The sequence below is a fragment of the Schistocerca serialis genome, unplaced genomic scaffold (genome assembly GCF_023864345.2).
Source record: "Schistocerca serialis cubense isolate TAMUIC-IGC-003099 unplaced genomic scaffold, iqSchSeri2.2 HiC_scaffold_206, whole genome shotgun sequence".
NCBI lineage: Eukaryota > Metazoa > Arthropoda > Insecta > Orthoptera > Acrididae > Schistocerca > Schistocerca serialis.
Window position 1 is genome coordinate 65,001 of NW_026047769.1, and position 5,000 is coordinate 70,000.

The window sequence follows — 5,000 nt, forward strand, 5'->3', positions numbered from 1 at the left end:
TGCCTCTGCCGCACGACGTCGTGGACCGGCAATCACACCACCCGCACCCGCTCGTGCCCCACCCCAACGGCCAAACTCGCAACGCCAGCGGATGAACGGCGGAAGTTTCCCGCACTCGTAATGTGCAATCCACACCTATAACTTGCGTTTCATGAAGAGTTATGTCCAATATGCGACATTCCCGCTGTCCCTATACATGAGCTGCGAGCTGTACCACGTACAAGCTACAGACGCGATCGCATTGCTCACTGTACTGATTCCCATGCCGAGCGATCAGCTAGGAAGCGCCCCATCCATGTCGGTACCCGTGGGCGTTGCACTCGCAGTCGCAAAAAACGTTGGGCAAATATATATCTCGGAAAAGTAACGACAGTCGGAGCCTCCTGGCGTTGCACTCGCAGTCGCAAAAAACGCTGGGCAAATATATTTCTCGGAAGAGTAACGACAGTCCGAGCCTCCTGCGTGGGAAGAGTCTTTCTAGGCCCTGACCCACGGGAAGGGTTTAGCTTCCCCCATCCCGGACATTTGAAGTCGTCACACTACCGGTATTGACTAATAGACTGATTGCTGATAATCACTAGCCATACACTGGGGGAAACGGCCGACAGGGGCAGCAACATAGTGGAGCCGCAGTGTCACTAATGTACAGAGATAGAACAGTTTCGACTGGAACCAGAGTAACCGTATACACGGCACTGATTAGTAATAAATGCAGAGCCATCAGAATACAGATAATATATACAACCGTCCCTATACATGCTGAAAGACTCTGCACACAATGAGAACCACACGTCAGCCAGACACTATCACACACTACTCTCTGCCTCTAACAGGCACACACACAATATCTAACCACCAGCATGGAAGAACATCCGGTGCATCCTCTCCGCCACATTACACAATCCACACTATCATAACCAGACCGGGAGGTCCACCCAGAAAACAGAATATCCCACCCTTCCGACATCCGCCATTGCTCAGTTAAGCCACGAACACCCACACATGTCCTACACAGGGGTGCACCCAACATCACAATACTGCCTCCTGTCACAGTACACAAACAATGGCAGGAATGAAAGACACACATCTGCCATAACCTTGGAATCGGAGCGCCGCCTGTCATGAGCCACAAGTGCATCCTGACGTGACAAATCGGATGATCCCGCAGGCATGCACTTACGATAATCACTATCAACGAACCTGCCGCCCCCCCCCCCCAATACACCTTTCCCTACAACAATGTGTACCTTAACCTAAGCGATATTGTACCTTAACCTCAGCTATATCGTACCTTAACCTAACCTACATTGCGCCTTAACCTAACCTACGTTGTGCCTTAACCTAACCTACGTTGTGCCTTAACCTAACGTATGTTGTGCCTTAACCTAACCTATGTTGTGCCTTAACCTAACCTATGTTGTGCCTTAACCTAACCTATGTTGTGCCTTAACCTAACCCATGTTGTGCCTTAACCTAACCCATGTTGTGCCTTAACCTAACCCATGTTGTGCCTTAACCTAACCCATGTTGTGCCTTAACCTAACCCATGTTGTGCCTTAACCTAACCCATGTTGTGCCTTAACCTAACCCATATTGTACCTTAACCTAACCCATGTTGTGCCTTAACCTAACCCATGTTGTGCCTTAACCTAACCCATGTTGTGCCTTAACCTAACCCATGTTGTGCCTTAACCTAACCCATGTTGTGCCTTAACCTAACCCATGTTGTGCCTTAACCTAACCCATGTTGTGCCTTAACCTAACCCATGTTGTGCCTTAACCTAACCCATGTTGTGCCTTAACCTAACCCATGTTGTGCCTTAACCTAACCCATATTGTACCTTAACCTAACCCATATTGTACCTTAACCTAACCCATATTGTACCTTAACCTAACCCATATTGTACCTTAACCTAACCCATATTGTACCTTAACCTAACCCATATTGTACCTTAACCTAACCCATATTGTACCTTAACCTAACCCATATTGTACCTTAACCTAACCCATATTGTACCTTAACCTAACCCATATTGTACCTTAACCTAACCCATGTTGTGCCTTAACCTAACCCATGTTGTGCCTTAACCTAACCCATATTGTGCCTTAACCTAACCCATGTTGTGCCTTAACCTAACCCATATTGTGCCTTAACCTAACCCATATTGTGCCTTAACCTAACCCATGTTGTGCCTTAACCTAACCCATGTTGTGCCTTAACCTAACCCATGTTGTGCCTTAACCTAACCCATGTTGTGCCTTAACCTAACCCATGTTGTGCCTTAACCTAACCCATATTGTGCCTTAACCTAACCCATATTGTACCTTAACCTAACCCATATTGTACCTTAACCTAACCCATATTGTACCTTAACCTAACCCATATTGTACCTTAACCTAACCCATATTGTACCTTAACCTAACCCATATTGTGCCTTAACCTAACCCATATTGTGCCTTAACCTAACCCATATTGTGCCTCAACCTAACCCAATTTGTGCCTCAACCTAACCCATATTGTGCCTCAACCTAACCCATATTGTGCCTCAACCTAACCCATATTGTGCCTCAACCTAACCCATATTGTGCCTCAACCTAACCCATATTGTGCCTCAACGTAACCTAATTTGTGCCTCAACGTAACCTAATTTGTGCCTCAACGTAACCTAATTTGTGCCTCAACGTAACCTAATTTGTGCCTCAACGTAACCTAATTTGTGCTTCAACGTAACCTAAATTGTGCTTCAACGTAACCTAAATTGTGCTTCAACGTAACCTAAATTGTGCTTCAACGTAACCTAAATTGTGCTTCAACGTAACCTAAATTGTGCTTCAACGTAACCTAAATTGTGCTTTAACGTAACCTAAATTGTGCTTTAACGTAACCCATGTTGTGCTTTAACGTAACCCATGTTGTGCTTTAACGTAACCCATGTTGTGCTTTAACGTAACCCATGTTGTGCCTTAACCTAACCTATATTGCGCCTTAACCTGCTCTGTAATTGTTATGCAACTCGTTAAATTAGTGTAGTGTTGCCTAACCGCAACCCTCGCAATATAGTTCGCTATTCGCACTGCCCGGTCCCCTGTGTATCGCGTCATGTTAAACACCTTGCAGGTGTTGCTGACTTTCCACATGCTCCTGCTATACACTGTAATGTGGATAGCAGCAGGACGTACATGCCCCCCCCCCCCTTCCCCCCTGCCTTCGCAAGCTGGTCGTTGAGAAGTTTGCATGTTCAATGCCCTTCGCATGCCGACGTACTCAGCCTACGTTGTGGTACGGCCTGTCACCTGTCCGCCGATGTACGCAAAACCCACAAACTGTACTGCACATTGGTCCGTATGTACTGAATGATACATCGTGGCACATGTGTGACCGTACGACGACTGCGCCTAGCAACGGCAGACCATACAGTCCAAATATTGTGCACGCAGCTACGTGTCGTCTCCCTATAAGAGCTGGATTGCAGTGTGGTACGCCATTCAGACGTGTGGGAGGAACGGACGCCCTCGATGGCGATCAGCATGAGCAGTCTGTTGATGTAGTGGAGCGTGTATTCGGACGTAGTCGTCTCTTCTCACACACCGTGATAGCATGTTGCACCGCGTTCCACATCTGCGACATCCTGCAGAGGCCGGCTGACAGTCGTTCGCGCAATGGACACCGCATACGTACGGGGGCTACCTTCCACGTGTTCTCGAGGCGTGCACATGTTGTTGCGTCTATGTGGGCAGACGTAGTGTGTTGTGACACCTGACACAGGCATGCAATACTCGTTGCAAATGGCGATGGACGTCTACGTTTGCTGGTGACGTTACGCAAATGAACAACAGGTAACCCGTTGTGGTGCGGTTGTTCTCGCTAGAGGTGAATCAGTGTTGGCGACGATCGGTCGAGCTATTAACTGGTTGTTTCAGGGATACCCACCATGCCCACGAACGTGAAAGGGGATCTGGGTGTGAGGCGATACGCGGCGGTGGCTGGGTGAGACTGTCCCCGGCCGGTGAGGGGGGGCCGCCCGGCGTGCTGGCAGCGCGGTGCGTGGGCGCACGCGCTACAGCCGGCTGGTGGGGGCGGCCAGTGGCAGGCGCGCCGGCCGACGGACGCGGCAGGCGGCGCAGCTGCGCGCCGGGGCCCCCTGCTCGCGGCGCCTTGCGGCCAAAGTAGGTCCTCGCGGGCCCGGTGCGAAGCGCGGTGGCCATCTGCAGTGTGCTGGTCCGATTGAGGACTGTGTGCGCTGAGGATGCGCCGCCGCCCGGCGCTCGGCGCCGCGACGCCGTCTGCTGCTCGGTCGCCCCAGCGGTTCTCGCAGGTGGTTTGTATCGCAGCTGTGCGGACGTGTTGGCGCGTGCGCTGTGCTGGGAGAGTTCGCTTCGGCACCCAAGTGGGGCTTTTGTCCTTCTGTGGCGCTGGCGTTGGAGCTGCCGGTCACCGTAGGTGGCGCGTGTTGTCTCCCGCCGGCAATGCCACGACAGCACGCTCCCGGGCCTCTGTCGGCAGCGGCAAGCTCAGTTGGGAGCACGGGTGGTCGCACCTAAAGCGTCTACTCGCCTAACTCCGGGCGATTGCGCCTCTCTCGAACCCGACCAAGTACTTAGGACGGCGCTGCGCGCCGCCGGGACCTGAGAGGGTTTCGAGGTGTGTTGTGCAGGGGAGCTCAGCCTCCTCCTGTTTGCAGAATAATTGAGCGGACGCTTGCGTGTTCGCGCGGGCCCCCGGGACACACTCCCGGGCGGCCGGCTGCTCAGCTCTAGTTGACGCAGCTCCCTGGTTGATCCTGCCAGTAGTCATATGCTTGTCTCAAAGATTAAGCCATGCATGTCTCAGTACAAGCCGCATTAAGGTGAAACCGCGAATGGCTCATTAAATCAGTTATGGTTCCTTAGATCGTACCCACGTTACTTGGATAACTGTGGTAATTCTAGAGCTAATACATGCAAACAGAGTCCCGACCAGAGATGGAAGGGACGCTTTTATTAGATCAAAACCAATCGGT

The 5,000-nt window shown here is 51.1% G+C and overlaps 1 non-coding gene across 1 annotated transcript in view; it reads left to right on the forward strand.

Moving 5' to 3' along the window:
* The first annotated feature begins 4,768 nt into the window (after positions 1-4,768).
* Positions 4,769-5,000, forward strand: part of LOC126443940 (small subunit ribosomal RNA) — a 1,909-nt gene continuing 1,677 nt past the window's right edge. The window contains exon 1 of the ribosomal RNA XR_007582297.1: positions 4,769-5,000. This exon is cut by the window's right edge and continues 1,677 nt beyond it. This is a non-coding gene — a ribosomal RNA (small subunit ribosomal RNA).